The 17,722-nt window shown below is 37.5% G+C and overlaps 1 pseudogene across 1 annotated transcript in view; it reads right to left on the reverse strand.

Moving 5' to 3' along the window:
• Window positions 1-2,251: 2,251 nt before the first annotated feature.
• LOC306663422 overlaps window positions 2,252-17,722 on the reverse strand; it is an 87,044-nt pseudogene continuing 71,573 nt past the window's right edge. Inside the window, exons 2-3 of the transcript in view lie at window positions 12,335-12,514; window positions 2,252-2,425 (exon numbers count right to left, since the gene is read on the reverse strand). The product of the transcript in view is annotated as an uncharacterized misc_RNA (transcript). The remainder of the gene's footprint in view (window positions 2,426-12,334; window positions 12,515-17,722) is intronic.

The raw sequence follows: 17,722 nt of genomic DNA on the forward strand, positions 1-17,722 counted from the left end.
TATCAATTGGAAGAAATAGAACAGTAGGCTAAAAATAGCCCTGTAGGTAGAAAGGTGAATCTTCAATTTTTGAAGAAAATATATAGCTTCATATCCTCCTCTATATTTTTCTTAAATGTTTTCAATTTCTTTTCCAGGCCTTGTTTTGAAGACTATTTGTCCTCTTTAATTTCTCTGAGACAATGGAGAAGAAATTGTCTGGACCCTTGCATTCAGTGATTCCTGTATAAGATAGGTCAATGCTCTCTTACTCCTCTTCCTTGGTTTACTGTCTGCACACATGTGCACTAAAGTTTGCTGCATCCTTGGGTGTATACTGTGCTGTTTGCCTTCAGGGTATCAAGATCTCTGCAGCAGTTCCCCACAAGCCAACTATTGCTCGAGATCAGGGAGGGGTAAGTGGGAAGAGAATGAGCTGGAGCAGTTATAGCTTCAATTTGAGTTTGTCTCCAACACTCAACTAATTTGGATTTGCCAAAGGCCTTATCTCCTGCCCCTGCACCTACCCCCACCCTGCAGTTCACATTAGAGGGACGCTTTAAAACCCAGTACTGTCAATCAATGGTACTGCTCCATTCCACCCTAGCTGCCTAATGCAATTCCCTTGCCCTGAAGGCTACCATCAACAATTCTTTCTCCCCCACCTTGTTAGAATGTGGAATTAAGCATCTCTGAACACACTTCTCTTCCCCTCCTAGATCTCATCTACCCAATCAACGAATCCTTAGATGGGCCTTTAAGAATTATGATACTTGCTTTTTGAGCTGTGATCTGAAACTGGCAGCCCACAGATGGAATCCAGCTGGCAGATATAATTTTGTTTGGCCCACACAGTTTTGAAAGATAGGAATACTTCATATAAAAATCTATCTTTCCAGTTTCTTTTTAAAAACATCAGATGATCTGGCAATCCTCAATGGCAATTTTCTGCATGGCAAAAATTGGCTGGATCTGAGCTACGGATGTTCCCTATATATTCCACCCTATGGATTCCATTCTGTTTTAAATCACTGACAGGGAGCGCAGGTCACCTGGCCCCTGATTTGGAAGGATCTATGTGGTACTTGTCCAATAACCTTTCCCTCAGTCCACATGTTATTCTGTTTAGCAGATCATTTTTATAGTTTACTTTTGTGGGTATGTTTCTTTCTTTTTCCTCATTGTGGATTTTCTTCAATATTTTGTTTTTTTTTAAATTTTTTTTTTTGGAGTCGATTTGTACTCCATTAGTCCTTTTATTTTTAAACATATTCAAAGAAGAGGAATTTAGTTTTTTAAAAAACAAGGTTTTGTTTCATCATCTATAACTAAGTCTTTCCTTTTATGCTATTTTGTTTCAAAATTGGGCAGTTATCAAACTAGATTGCAAAAGGATTGCATGTCAGAAATGAAATTGTTGATAAAGTGTTTTATGCCTTAAAACATTACCATAATATCACATATAAACAACAGTGGTCAGTGTGTTAACAGAAGAATCAAGTTACAGACCAGAAGGAACTGTTTACAAACCTGTTTTCCCTATATTTCACTTTTCTCTGGTTTTCATGGTAATCTGAATATGCAAAGAAAATGTAAATAGCTTTCTTTTTAGAAAACATTTAAATATAGTATCTGAGGTAAAGGAGTTGTCCATTCTTATTTGGAGGTAATTCCTGGGTGGACTTCAAGATGTACAAGAATACCCTGAGAATTCGTAATGCATGCATGTGGATTTGACAGTTTTTCTTGGGTGGGGATCTGCATCCTCAAAAATAAAGGAATACTGATCAGAGTTCAACTCTGTCACTTCCCACTGGAATCAGGATATACACTCCTCAGCAGCCACCCTGCCTCCAGTACTGCCCTTCTATGATTTATTCTCTAACTGACTAGGCAGGGATTCTTTGTAAAGTAGAGTCAACCAATGTTCATTTACTCAAAACCTTCTTCTGGTTCCCCACTGTGCTTAGAATAAAATCTACACCTCTTATCATGGTCTCCAAGCTCCTGCAGAATCAGCCACAGCCCCTTCTCAGACTTGCAAGTTTTCTCCCCTCTCTGTCCCTTCCCCACTGCACAACATCCACACTGATCTCTGTTCCTGAACAAGCCCTATTTACCCTGGCCAAAGGGCCTCTTGCTGGCAGTTCTGTTACACTCCTCCCCTACTTCTTTGAAGGCTTGCTCCTTCTAGTCATTTGGGTTTCAACTCGAATATCACTGTGCCATAGAAGCCTTGCCTGTGGACCAGTATCAAAGTACTCCTTAGTTGCTATCTGATGCAGTACCATTTTTTATGTTGGTCATAGTACTCATTATCATCTGATGATTTCATTTTACTAAAGGACTCGTCTGTCTCACTCTCCAGAGATACTGTCCCCTTGAGAACACAGACTTTGTCTTCTTTACTATTACAGTCCCAGTCCATCTGTTGAATGTCTGAATTCTGTAGGTGACAGAAGTGGGATTTAGAGAAGGAAAATGGTCCATGCAAAATCCCATGCCTTATCCAAGACAGGGATCATTGCAGAATCCACAACTCCTAAAACCAATCCAGAATTTTTTTATGGTCTCTTAGTTCAGTAAAAGGAAAATACCACTAAAAATAGTTGGAATGCAATGGAAAGGTAAAGATGAATCTTGTGAGCCAAATTTAATTTTGTTGATTTTAATGAGAATTTTTTAAGGCTACCACATAAACAGAGATACACACATACACACATGGTGATGAAGTCTTTCCAAAGCAAATGTACTCAGATTCTAAAGGCTACCCATTGAATTAATTAAATTTAATAAGAATTCTTTAGGAGTCATCTCATCAACAGATAGTCATTCCATTTTAGTACATTTATCACTATGACTGAATGCAATATTTGTTAGTTCTGTCTGCAGTTGCAATATTTATATTCAAATAAATGCATGAAATGCTATTATTTAGCATTCTACATGGTCCTTCAACTACTTAGACTAAGAATATTCATAATATAGCAATAATAATACTATTAAAGTTAAATGTATATAATTTCTTTGTCCTCCCAAGAAGTCAAATTGCTAGTGAGTTCAAATTTTCTTTCTCATATTCCAGTAGGCAACTAACTGCCAGTGTTGCTAATTGAGTAAATTACTCTTGAATGACTCCAGGGCCAGATGAATCCCTGTAAGCTAGGATATGAATCTTCCTTTTGACAAAATAACTCAATGTGCTATTCAAAGATGAAAAGTGTGCTAGTTCACCAGTGTATGGGGGAGGGGAGGTGGGAAAGTAAATTTTGAAAAAAAAAATGGATGTCTAGGCATAATCAACATCAGTCTCCTCTCACAAGACTTAACGAAAGATTCTGCTAAAAAGGAAAGTGTTCCTCCCTCCAGGAACAATTTAAGAAACGAGAGGGAATTACACATCCAGTTTGGGACAATACTGTTGTCTGAACAAACTGCAGCTAGATTAGAGACTCGTGGGACTGACAAAGGAATTGCAATAAACTCGGGATGAAAAACTTCTGTCTCTGGCCCTCTACTTGAAAAGAAAGTGGTTAGCCCACCTATCTCCTGCTTCAAACTCAGTTGGTGCTCAGAAGGGAAATTTCAATGCTGTTAAACTAAACCCCAATCCACATTTTCCTTCTGCAGGTCAGGTGAAAAATTAAGAAGGGCATGTAAATTGAAAGAGGCAGGAGGAGCATCCCTCTGAAGTCCTAACTCAGTGAAGCTGCCCCATGGGGACTCACCACCACAGAGGCTGTAGCTATGAAGACAGGGCAAACTGGAAAAATAAACAGGAGGAACGTCACTCTGTGTTCCTGGTTTAGAACCAGGGGACAACATGACCTTTCAGACTTAAGAAATCTTCTCCCTTTTTTGAAATATAAACAACCTAAGTCAATAAGATTGTTAGCCTAGGTAATCAGCTCTGATAGTTCTAATTCTAAACATTTAATTTTTAAAAAGTAAAATTCCTCTAGTCTCAGGTCCAGACCAAATGTTCACCAAGATTCCTGGACTTGGCCCATTCACCACTCTGCATGCAAGGTCCTTCCTCAGCAAACTAAAACCTACTCCTTGTTATCTAATAATTCCATGTGGAAAGAAAGAAACACCTTGGCCTCAGTAGAGCAGATCCAGAAGTGTGTATGAGAGAGTTTCAGGTAAGGGATTGCATAAACTGATTTTCTAACTCCACCAACGTGGAAATGTTTAAAGTAGCAGCAAAAAGTGAAATATCTGAAGGTATGATAATCTATTGTCAGCATCATTAAACATCAGTAGAGGTCATTGGGCAAGTGAGAGGGAATGTAGTTCACCATCAATTTGATTATATTTCTGTGCAAAAAAAAAAAATTGGAAGGACACCAACATCCTATCACAATCAAATCTGTTGTTTAAGGGCCATATGAACTTGATACCTCTCTATTCTCTACTCCTTGAACATACATACCCTCCACCTGAGGGTAGCTGGCTGTCCTTACCCTACAAACTCTCCGATCTGATTACCTTATCCCATATCTTTTCAAAATGTAAAACATCCTTTCCAAACCATTTATATCTGCTCAAATACCCCTCCAATGATAAGCCCAACCTTGACTGATGCTTCTATAATGGGTTGCCATTCAGAGCAGGAACCACATCTTTGTTTTCGCTTTACATCATCTCCATAACTCAGATGAAAACTCTGCAAACACAGGATCCAATATCTTCCATTTATTCATAAATTAAAAAAAAAACAGTATAATATTGAAGTTGCTTATAAATTCTGGCAATTTATTGTCCTGATTTCTGTTCTAGAATAGGCTACTTCACCGTGAACATTTTGGTAATTTTTAAAAAAAATTTGATAATGGTTCACTTACTTATAATATTACACTAGAGTTAACATTTTGCAATTTTATGAACTGTGTTGCAAATATTTTTTATAATAGTGATCTTCATACTCCTTCATTTTCACAATTTAAATTTAAGGCCCTCTACTTGTCATAATGTAAGTACATACATAAGCACAAAAAAGCCTGGGAAATCCCATCAGAAAAGTCTTAAAGAGATCTCTTCTGCAAGTTGTGAGTCAACCAGCATGATTCTCCAACCAGAAGGCAAGACGTGTTTATGTGTGTATAGATGTGTATGTGTGTGTACATGTGTGTATTTATTTATTTATCAGACCATGAGTCTCAGTTCTTTTCTTTTTACTCTCTAGTTTCAGAATTCATCATTTGAAAACAGTTGGGAAATAAGAAAGAATCCAAAAATGTAGTATATCAGCTTTCCTACCTCCTTCTTCAGGGAGTCCTGTGCGGACAGGGATGAAATGAAATGAGAATTTCTTCATTCTTGAAGAAATAGCCTTTTCAGAGTTCCTCCCAGGTGCAGTTCACTGTGGCTGGCACCTGCTGTCGCTTGATCGCTTTCCCTGTAGCAGGTGAGAGGGACAGAGAAGGGGATACCTGATCAGATCATTTTCCCCTGACTTGTGAAGTACCCGCCCTGGGAAGGTAGAGGTTCAAGGTCACACCATTTGAGGCAACACAGGAAGAAGAGAGGGCCATCTTAGCAGGTTTCTTGTAGAGTGCAGAGATAATGTTACCCAAGGACACAAAATCCTCCAGGAGCCAAACTAACCTGAAGGTCCAGTTCAAGCTTTTTGCTGTGGGTTTTAGAAATATTCTTTTCCGTTAATATCAATCAAGGTTTGAACTGAGGAGGTTTTGAAATTGTCTGCCCCCAATGCATCTCTTAGAAAGTGACCCTAAATCGAAAATGTCATAGTTATCCTTTTGTTTGACATATTGCTTCCAGGAAACTCATGTTAAAATGCAACTACAACCCAGATGCTAAATGAGAATTTCCCATCCCAGCTCTTCTTAAACCCAAAAAGATGAACTTTAATAGAGCCCAGAGAAAGGTAATATTTCCTGAAGATTTCTGCTAACACTCAAAGAATTTGGGTCCTTCTGGCCTCATCTGCTTTGTGGGTACTGACTGAACCCTCCTCTTCCCTAACCCTGGCTCCTATTTGGCCCTTGACTTCTTTAATGGTTTATTTACATGCGCCAATGCCATTGATTCACCAAGCTGTGGGAGTTCAGTCAATTTTCACTTGAAGATTTGGGTGACACCATGGACCAGTCTTCAGTAAGCTTCTGTCCAACACTGATCTTCCCTCCACTTCTTTTTCTGTCTCTCTTTTTTTTTTTTTTAAAGAACAAATGGTTTCTCTTTTCCAAGTCATGGTCCTTTTCTGAGTGCTCAGTATCAAACAAGTACACCCTCATGTTATACCTTCCCCCCCCTCCAAGATATCAAAGTATTTCTTCCAAAGCCAGTGTTTTTTCTAACAGAAATTCAGTGTTTTGGTCACCTCTTCACCTTGGCAGCCTAAAGTGATAAAGTGAACCTCTGGTACTGACCCATCAGATGAGGACAATCAGGGAAGTCGCAGCAGAAGGGAACGAGAACAGCAGCTCCAGTGGAAGAGAATGTCATGAATAAACCACTGCAATGGCTAATTTGGATTGTCAACTTGATTGGATTAAGAGGTGCCAATGATTAAGAGGCCTTGTGTGTGTCAGTGAGGGCATGTCTAGGAATGACTGGAGCGTGGGATAGGAACTGAAGTGGAGACCCTCCCTAAGTGTGGGTGGCACTGCCTAATAGGATGGAATAAAAGTTGGAAGAACAAGGAAGGAGATGCAGATACAAGCTGGGCTCTTCTGGAACAGGTTCTTGATTGCTGCTTCATCTGAGGATACCAGACTCTTGCTTCTTGGCTCTTCCAAAGTGGACTCTGCCAGTGATTCTCCAGGTAGTTTCCAGAAGACTTGCTCTTGGACTAGGGTAGCACTGTTGATCTTTCTTGTTCTGGGGCTTCTGCATCTTAGTCCTTGCAGCTGCTGGTTCTTCCAGATCTCCAGCTGCAGATGGCCATTGTGGACTATCCAACTTCTGGTCACATAGGCAATCTAATAAATCCCCTTTTATAATCATACTTCCTTTTTTTCTGTTCCTCTAGAGAACCCTAATATAACCACCTACCCAGCCTGGTCCTGAGAATGCCACCCAAAGCCAATTTCCACCTGCTTCTCTGTTTTACCATTGGATGATCACATTTAGGACCCTTGAATTTTCTTAAATAACATCTTATCACATTTGTACCCTGGTTTTTAGGATACAAAACTCTACCCCTCAATACAAAACCAATAAATCTAATGGTATCCTTGCCATCATTATAAAATAACAGAAAAGTTGTTTCTAAATGCATTTGTTCGTTACAGTAGTCACAGAGCCATTTATAATCTAACCCCTCCTACTCATCTTTTACCCACAAATGCCATAGTGCTTCATGACCAGAGGACCTGCAGTAACATTGGTCTCCCTGCCTTCTCTGGGCTGGCACTCTACTTGGACTGTCCTTCTTAGCCTTCAAAACAAATTAATTACCTCTGTTCCTGAGACAGCTTCCCTGATCTAACCCCTTCTGTGGGCTTTTTGGCATCTCTAACTTCCTGTGCACAGTTGTTTCTAGTTTTGTAATTATGGCATTGTAAATACTTGCTCACATGTCTGCTCCTTTGTTAAAGGGTGATGTTCCAAATATGTGGCTCCACATGACCCATGACCAAGGCAGCAGCATCTTCCATAAAAAGGATCTGATAAGGGTTAACTGAATATATTTCTCCATTTTCATAAGCTACCTAAGGAAACGTTATGGTTTGGATCTGACATGTCCCCCAAAGACTCATGTGTAGAAAGTTTGTCCCCAGTGCAACAGTGTCCAGTGGTAGTCCTTGGAAAGTGATTGAATCATTAAGGGAACTGACCTATTGTTTTTAAGTTTCTTGTTTCTAAGAAACCAATCATTTAGGATTCACACTTTCTTCTAAGAGTTTGTAGTTTGACCTCATACATTTATACCCATAATTCATTTCAAGTTAATTTTTGTGTATGATTGAGACAGGGGTCCAATTTTATTCTTTTGCATCAGTTGCTCCAGTACAATTTGTTGAACAGACTACTTTCCCCCATTGGCTTAGCACCTTTGTCAAAAATCAATCGACTATGATAAATGTGATAATTTATTTCCATACTCTCAATTTTATTCCACTATGTCCATCCTTAAGTACAATAGTCTTGATTACTGTAGTTTTGGAATATATGTTGAAATTAGAAGGTGTGAGTCCTCCTACTTGATCATTTGCAAGGCTGTTTTTGCTATTCTGTGTCCTTTAATTTCCTTATGAATTTAGGTTCAACTTGTCAATTTCTGAATAAAGACCAGCTGGAATATTGATCCCAAGACTGCAGTGATCTATACATAGACCAATTTGAGGAATATTTTCATCTTAATATTAAATCTTTTCATCCATGTTTCATTTATTTAGATGCTCTTTCATTTCTTTCAACATTTTGTAATTTCCAAGGCATAAACTTTATATTTGTTTTGTTAAACTAAAACCTGCTATTTTATTCTTTCTGGTAGTATCTAGATTGATCTGTCATGTTAAATTTACTTTTAGGTTCTTCATTGCTAAAGTGTAGAAAAAAAATTGATGATTTGTATATTGATTTTGTACCTTGTAAATTCAACAAGCTATTAGTTTTAATAATTTTTAGTGGATTCCTTAATCTTTTTATACATATACTTATGTCATCTACAAGTAAATGTGGTTCATTTCTTCTTTTCCAAACAGAATGCCTTTAATTTCATTTTCTTGCCTAAGTACCCTAGTTAGAACCTCTTCTCTAACCTTGATTGGGTTCTTTTCTTGATGTCTTAAATCACATACTGATGGCCAGTATATTTCCATTTCAATCTATTTTCTTAGGATACTCAACCAGACTGATGCTTGTGAATCATGAAAGCTGCTGACTTTTAAAGTGGAGAATCAGCATCTAGATAATGTTAGATAGCATTGTTCTATGCTAGTGCTATCCTTCTCTGCCCCCTGAATTCAAAATCCCCTCGTCTGCAGAGCTAGAGAACCAACATATATGGTCTCTTGTGTGGCAAAGGAGTGTGTGGCTTCAGCCTCAGACTGGCCCAGAGGGAAGACTTGAAGTGTGTTTCTACTGTGGCAGCTGGGGCAGGCAGGGGGAAGGGAATGCTCTAGGGTTCATACTTGCTAGCACAGCCTCTCAAGTTTACTTAATGATGATCTGCAGGTTTTACTTATTTAATAATTGTTAATATTCACAACTCTCCCATGTATGACCCCTGGAGAAGGATTAAGACCAAGATAATTAGAATGGCACCATAGGGGTACATTGATTTTAATCACTTATTCAGAAGAATAACTTTACCTCATAAACCTCTTATGTTCACATGAAATGGAAAGGGCTTTGACTCATTGGACTCATTTGAAAACACCTGTTGTGGCTTATTTAAGCCAAAGTACTTCTGATTAACAAGAGGGCTAGGTTACCTGAAACCTTTTCAAGTTACATCCTGAAGAGTCCCCATGATTTTCCTTTTTTCAGTCTTTGCTCACATGAAATACATAGAAAGAAACTGTGGGAGCTCATGCAGGGAATGGCACAATAGTATCTGCGTAATTACTGTCCTGCCTAGTGACTTGATGGCAACTTGGGAAGAAGATGGAAGTTCTGAGTTGTCATTGGCTTCCAAACCATGTTGTGGATTTCCTCTGGAGTTTTTATTTGCTATTCATTAAACAACTCTGCTGTGACTCAAAGGAGTTTTGCAATGATCTTAGGCAGTTTGATCAAGCATAACCTTTAGATTATTTTTGGCCAATAATGTTAGCATCACAAATTTTGAAGTGAATGAGGATAAACTCTTCCTCAACAATGTTACTGCCAAATTATAAAAAAAGAAAATGTAGGACTAAATCTTTATGATCTTGGGTTAGTCAAAGACCTCTCAAAGCACAAGCAGAAATGAAAAAGAAGTTAAACTGAGCTTCAAAGGATACCTTCAAGAAAGTAAAAAGGCAACCCACAGAATATGAGAAAATATTTGCAAATCATCTGATAAGAGATGTGTATCTAGAATACATAAAACCCTCACAACTCAAACATATGACAAATAATCTAAGTTTTTTTAAACAAGACAATGATCTGAGGAGATACTTCTTCAAAGAAAATATACAAATGACCAACAAGCTGCTCACATCATTAGCCATAAGGGAAATGCAAAGTAACCCGATATGAAATACTGCTTCAAGCCCAGAAGTAGCAAGTGTTTTTTACCTAAAGGGAATTATTCCTGACAGATGTAGCTCCTTTATTAAATGGGAAGCATTGAGAATTCTCTATTTTTCCTAAAACAGTGTGTGTTTAAAGTCCTTAAATCTAACAAATTATTGTATTTGAGTGTTTTCAAAAACATCCTTAAATCAACAAGTGTTTTATTATGTGTAAAGGGATTTAGAATCACATAAAAGCTTGCTGCCAATCACATTTCTTTCTAATCATGCAAGTAAAATATGATGTACTGCATGATCACCCCTTTGCTTTGTATATATTTCTCCTGAGTGGTGTTGATGCAGCCGTGGCTGGTTGTCTCAGTATGATACTTATGTCACTTTGTGGGTTTGTTTACACAGCTAGTTCCCTTAAGAATTTGGCTTGCAGTTAGAATAAACTGACAGTAGGTGGATGGGTGGATCCTTAACTGTGACAGCCTGAAGGTCGTGCCACCTAGGATTTCTGTCACATCATCCCAAGGCAGAGAATAAATCATATGTTCCTCTCCATTATAATTGCTTTCTGTAAAACTGAAAGTAAATCAGCTAAGACTCAGAAAATATCATTCCTGAAAACATTTACTTGACTGATTTAAAAAAAAATATGAACTCATAGGGTTTTTAAGATAGCTTTCTGCTAATCTTCAGTTACCAACATTTAATGCAGTATATCCAGATTTTGAAATCAGAACTGAATTATACACGTCTATCTACCCCAAATTATTATACTTTTAGTTATAATCCTTCATTCGATGAATTCATAGTTCATTCCTGGCTTTACCTCTGACAATCCAAACCTACAGGATTGCTAAAGCACATACCTTTTACACATCTGTCCACAGTTCTTTTTGCCAATTATCCAATGACTTTCTTGCAATGTTAGCTATTAACATATATAGGGATAGTTTTTTTTTTTTTTTAATTTGGTCTTTGTTTTCCAAATTCCTAAGTATATTTCACCTACCTTGCACCTAGATTTTCCCTGTCTCATCATAAATAGGTCACACCTCACCTGGATTTTTGATAGAAAATAACTTATACTTTCCTCATAATATTTTTCTAAATTAAAAAAAAAATATTTTTACCCTTACCTATAAGGTCCTTCATCCCCACATCCCTCCTGTTAGTCTGTGGCTTACATATCTGCAGATAACTGAACCTTTTTCATTACATTTTAACTCAAGAATAATCCAAATCACTCTTCTGTTAAGAAGATATTGAAGATAAATATAAGCCTTACTAAAATACGACTTTCGGAAACACATTTAATCAAAGTATGATAAAGTTTTCTGAAAAGTTAAGAGATACAAAGGACCTCTTTCTTAGCTGGTGAACGCTGTGCTCTCAAACATAGCAGCAGAGAATAAATTTAATTATCTTGGAATAGAGAAAGACAATGACTCAGAGGCCATGAGTGTCCTAGAAATATCAACTAGAAAACATTCTGAATCTAAAGAATGCAACTAAATATTATAAACAACAAAAGACCACAACAAAATATTTGGAACTTAGGGGGAAAAAGTATACTATTCTTGATACAAAAAGTCTCACAACCATGTATGTATAATATGTCAAAATATACCCTGCTGTCATGTACATCTAAAAACAACAAAATAAATTTTTTTAAAAAGTCTCACAAAACCCCAGAGGAAAAAAAATCTAATCAAAAAATGGCAAAAGGATAATGATGAGGCCAAAAGAAATATAATCAGTTAATGCTCACATAACACAGTCTTTGAATTTATTAGTAATCAAATTAAATTAAAATTATTTACATACTCATTAAATTATTTCCAAATTATTAGAAATACAAATTAAGTTTTCATTCTCAGGCTGGGAAAGGTAAGATAAACTGAAAATAACATTGTTTATATTTTCAGTTCCTATTGTTACATAATGAGTCATTCCCAAACTTGGCAGCCTAAAACAACTATTTTGTCCTGCTCACCAAGTCTGTGGGCAAAGAATTGTGAGAAGTCCCAGTGGAGTGACCTGTTTCTGCTCCACAACATCTTGGGTGTAACCTGGTCAGACCTAAAAGCTGCAGGGGTCTCTGTAGCTGGGAAAGGAACCACCTGCAGGTGTTGCCACACATATCTCCAGTGGCTGCTGCTGGCTGTAGGCCGAGAACACATCTGGGGCTGCGGGGCCAGAACACCCACCCTCTCTCGGTAGCCTTGCTCTCTGCTCACACAGTGGCGCAGACCTCCAAAGCGTCTCCAGGGATGCAGGCGGAAGCTGTATCCTCGGGAGTCACATAGCATCAAGACTGCTGAGTCATAACCCTGTCCTTTTGGGCGAGAACACACCCAACCCTCGATGGGAGGAGTGCCAAAGCCACACTGAAGACAAACCAGGATGGGAAATAGTGTTTCAGTCATCCTCTGAAACCACGATCTGCCACAGAAAATCTGTAGGAAAACACACACTCTTATAGATTGCCAAATGTAAATTAGTCTTTCTGAAAGTTAAATCGCCAGTGTAAACTGGAAGTGTTAATTGTTTAAATCTTTATTTGCCAAAAAAAAAAAAAGGGGGGGGGGTTTCCCTCAAATCATACTAATTGAGGAAAGCTAGATCCATTTCACTTTCCAAATATGTCAATTCATAATCTTCTAAATATGAAGAATTAGGGTTTATGTTATCTTATGGAATATAAATTTTTCTCCTGAAATATATTTTACTGAATGAATTCAAGATGCCAATTACAAATTAATTCAAAATTTGTACAGTTCTTACTAAGGACCAGGAGTTCTTCTAGAGGTTGACTGATCTGATCTGGACACTGTTTCTGTTACCATGGGTTTAAAATCTACTGGAGAGATGGATATTATAGAAATAATTATGTAATTTTAATTTGAACCTGTAAGAATTTATTTTAAAATAACACAGGGAACGAGAATTTTCACATGGAATTAACCTTTATGAGACATCAAGGAATTAAACTGAGAACTAAAGAATAACTAGAAATATATTATTATGAGGGTCAGTGTATATCCCAGGCAGTAGAGTATTCATGTAAAAACCTTAAATTGAGACACAAGAAAGAAGGTCAATGCTTGTCTGTTGTACTAAGGAAGACAAAGTTACAAAAAAAGACTAAAGATGCAGATGGGACCTAGACAACCACTGGTTTTATAATGAAATGTAAAGTCTTTAACGTGGATATAAGAACACCCTTGGAAATTTTAAAGTCCATGCATAACATGATCTCATTTATTTGTATTTTCAAAACATTGTTCTGACTTTTCTTTAAGGAGTGAAGATAATGGGAGAAGAGGAAGAAGAGATTAGCTACAAGTTCACTGCAGTAGAAGTTCAGATGAGAAATAAGTGTAGTTAGGCTGGTGTGTTGGCAGTGGAGGTGATGACTCAAGATATGCATTTGGCAGAGAAATTAATTGTCCTGGGTGTCAAGTTCAAAACTACAAATTACTGTTATAGCTATTTAAATGAGTATTAAGTTTCTAGAAGACAAGATGATATATTAAAATTGTTTTAATAACCCGTCAATTCCACTTCTATGAACTTATTATAAGGAATAGTCATGAATATGTGCATAGTGTTAGTTCAGGGCATATTTACAGCAAAATGTTATCATTAAGATTGAACACTTAGTTGGCATTTGTTGCCGTGATCAAAATACCTGACAACAAAAATCTAGAGGAGGGAAAATTTATTTTGGCTCATGGTTTCAAACATTGTCTATGGTGGGCCAACTCCCTTGCTCTGGGCCCAAGGTGAGCTGGATAACCATGGTGAAAGGGTGTGGTAGAGGAGCACTCTCCACTCATGGTGGCTGGGAAGCAGGGAGAAGAAGTGGAAGGGGCCACAGGGAAGATGAACCCTTCTAGGACACACCCCAGTGGTCCACCTCCTCCAGCCACACCTCTACTAGAATGGACTAATTGGGTTACAGCTCTCTTGATCCCATCATTTCACCTCTGAATATTCCTGCATTAACATAACACAATAGCTTTTGAGAGGACACCTCATATCCAAACCATATAAGACATGCAAATGATTGACCAAAGACTGTTGGTTACTAGATCTTGGGTTTTAGGTAAGATTTTCCAACAAAAGTTCTAGGGATCTTTGTAGAAATACGATTCTGAAGTCTGTGCAGAGAAGATACAGCATGAGTCTGAAGCAGCAAGTAAGAAAGTATCCAAAAAATAATAAAGGAACAAAGGAGTCAACTTGGAAGAGCTCCCAATGACCAAAGAGACTAATTTGACTAACACAATAATAGTATAGTAATGGATTATAATATAATTACTATATTGTATAATTACTGTATTGTAGAATATATATATTACTATATTTATATGTCACTATTATATATTATTATAAATACTGGATATAAAATCTGGATATTAGAATGCTGGTGGAGTCCTAACAAAGTTTTGAAGGCATAAAATAGTAGTATACATTATAGGGTTCTTAATTTTGACAAATGGAGCATAGTTTTATAAGTTATTGTCAAAAGAGAATATAGGAACTCTGTACTATCCTGAAATTTTTCTGTAAAATTATTCCAAAATTAAAAGTTTATTTAAAAAAATACTCTTACAGTGTGTTTGAAGAAACAGGAATAACACCCCTGCAACAATTCCAGAACTATTAGAGGAGGAGTAGAGTTCCCCTGGTGGTGATTTCCCACCCACACTGGGTTTGCAGCCAGCATTTCTATGCTGCTTCCTTATGTCTCCTTGCCTGGTGCTTTTCTTTCAAGACATTCCTGTCATTTAAAAAGAATGATTACATGGAATTCAATTTTTAAAAAGACTATTAGTTGAACATACCGTCTAATCATAAAATAGAATGTAGTTACAAACATTAAACATGCAGTAAAATAATATATACGGACACTGAAGATTTTATCTATTCCTAATGTAAGGCTCCTCTTGTGGATGCTTTCATGGTATTCCCTACTGCTATAGGAATTACTACAATTTCAATTAGAATTGCATATTTTTGCTCTTAAATAACTGATGCGCTTTTGGGTCACTAAACAGGTGAAGGTCTTTTTCATGAAGGACCTTTGCCCTAGTTTTTAAAATTTGTGTGGATGTTAGACCCCAAGATTTTTACATAGTCAATCTTCCTCTCATTATAGGTCTCAGTTTTGCTCTTCAGAGAGGCTTTCACTGACCACCTTATCAAATCGTGCTTGTTACCTCCATCACTTTTCCTCAGGGCACACTGCCTTATTGGTAACCCTAGGCACTGACCATCATCTTATATTACATTATTTATTTGCTCTCTTTGCTATGGTCAGTCTATTCCTTGTATATATAACATAAGCTCCATGAGTCTCTCACAGCAGAGATATCTGGTATCTTGTACAAAGATGCATAAGTAAATCTTGGCTGGATACACAAATTTACAAACTTCTGTAGAGAGGTGGTGGTTGATGGTTGAAGCCAGGAGACCCCCATGGCATCAGATAGGTAAAGAATACAGGAAGTACAGGTTAAAACCTGAACCTGGAAAGCAGCTATCAATAAGCAAAGGGGAGGCAGGAGACTGATTGGAGAAGTGTGACTCTAATGGAAAAAAGAGGTTCAGAATGGTGTTATGAGGACCAAGAGATGGGGAATTTCAGAAAGGAGATTCACCTTATCTAAGGCAGTGCTCAAGACAGGTTAAGACAAGTGTTGCTTCTGATGACTTGGTTCTGATCTGTAATGAACACAGGTGCTTGCCTGTAAAACAAAGCACTCTGAAACCTGCCACCTCCTCGTCTTTCTTTAGAATTAAGTATTGGCCAATTTGGTGCATCTCAATGTCAACAGGGCCAAGATTGCTGCCATATCATTCTACTTCCATGGTAATAAGTACCTAAGTAAATGCATGAAGAATTGAGTTACAGAAGTTTGGATTACCTTTTAAATGCTTTACATTGAGCAGCCTGTCTTTAAAACAACAAAAATGCAATAGTGTTATTTACCTGATAACAGTCTGCAGGTAATGAATTACTGCCTCGGAGTGCTGGAGCATATATCAAATCACAAAGCTACTGAATCAGTTCCTGTCACAAAACTTTAAAGTTGTAAAATAGACTTTACAGTGCAAGCAACAGAAATATAAGAAAAGGAAGACTTGCAGAAAAGATGCCAGAATGTTAACGCTGATGCCCTCTGAGTTGTGAAGTCATGATTAATTCCTTTTCTTCCTTTTTCATATTATTCTACATATTCCAGTTTTCAAAAGTGTATGTGCATTACTTGTATAAAACCTTCATGTTTTTGACTTACTTGTCCAATTAGTAAAAAGACAGATAAGTAAAAGTCAATGTATGTCATGCTAGACACCCACCTCAACTCCCCAGTATTTCTCAACATCAAACAGAAAACCAAAGACACCAGTGTTATCTGCAGAAGTTTTATGACAGAATAAAATATTCGCCCTCCTCTACACATTACGCCACCAAATTCATCATAGTCTAAATCCTTCTTTTTCAAATTAATTTGAGTTAATAGACCATAGCTTTATTTAGGATGAACATTCAAAATGCTGATTTCCATAGGATTGCCAGGTATTAGACAAGGCAGCTTTCCCCATAATTCACTTAGATACACAGCAGCAGGATATTAAAACTTTTAGAAGATGCCATGAAATGAGAAAATTCCTTATTAATTAAGAAATATTAATAACAAAAAAGTAGGACAGAGGATGGTTATTTTTAGTTGAGAAGTGAAGCAGCAGGGTTCTGGCGAGAGGGCCTAGGAGGAAGGCAGCGTGTTAGCTCCCAGAGCTGTGTGGGATCACCCCAGTTACTTAATCTGTTTTATTCCTGGCTTCTATTTCCTATGAACTTCAGAAGGTGGCAACTGTTGTCCCCCATGTCTTACCTCTCAGTTTGATCACAGGCTGTTTCTTATGTTCTAAAATGTAAGATAAATCTAGAAAACTTGAAGAATTTCCCCATATTCCAGAGGGTATTTTTATTTACTTTCCAAATTTTCTAGATTTTTTTTTTCATACCTGAAAGTAGAGTAAAAGGAAAAAGAGAATTCAAAGCACGTAGAGCAGGAGATAGTTATGAGCTGCCCAAATGACACTATGTCCTTAAAAGTTTTGAATAACCACAGATGCTACACTGTTCCTTCATCAGTTTCTCATTTTTGTTCTTTGTACATCGAAGCATCCTCTATCCTAAATCCTGATTTTCATCTTCACAAATCCATAGTTCTCCCTCACTTCTCAGCTATTCTGACGTAACAATGTCCACATATCTCCCTGTCCCCAATTCAGGAAGGTTTAACCTCACCCTTCAGGTCTCCTTTCTCCAAAGGGATATCTCCTTAACCAGAGAACTGGTAACATTCCAGGTTGATATGGTGAAGGTGCTTAAACATGTATGAGCCTTGACACCAACGACCAGAATCTACCCTCATACCTGTTACCTGATCTGCTGACTCACACAGAAGTAAAATGTCATTAGAACACAGATTCATAGCTGAACATAGCAACAGAAAGACCAAATTCCTGAGCATGCTTATTCATGGACATTAACACCTGATCTAAGCAAACTGGGTGTTAAT

This window comes from Sciurus vulgaris (assembly GCF_902686455.1).
Source record: "Sciurus vulgaris genome assembly, chromosome: 6".
NCBI classification, from domain to species: Eukaryota; Metazoa; Chordata; class Mammalia; order Rodentia; family Sciuridae; genus Sciurus; species Sciurus vulgaris.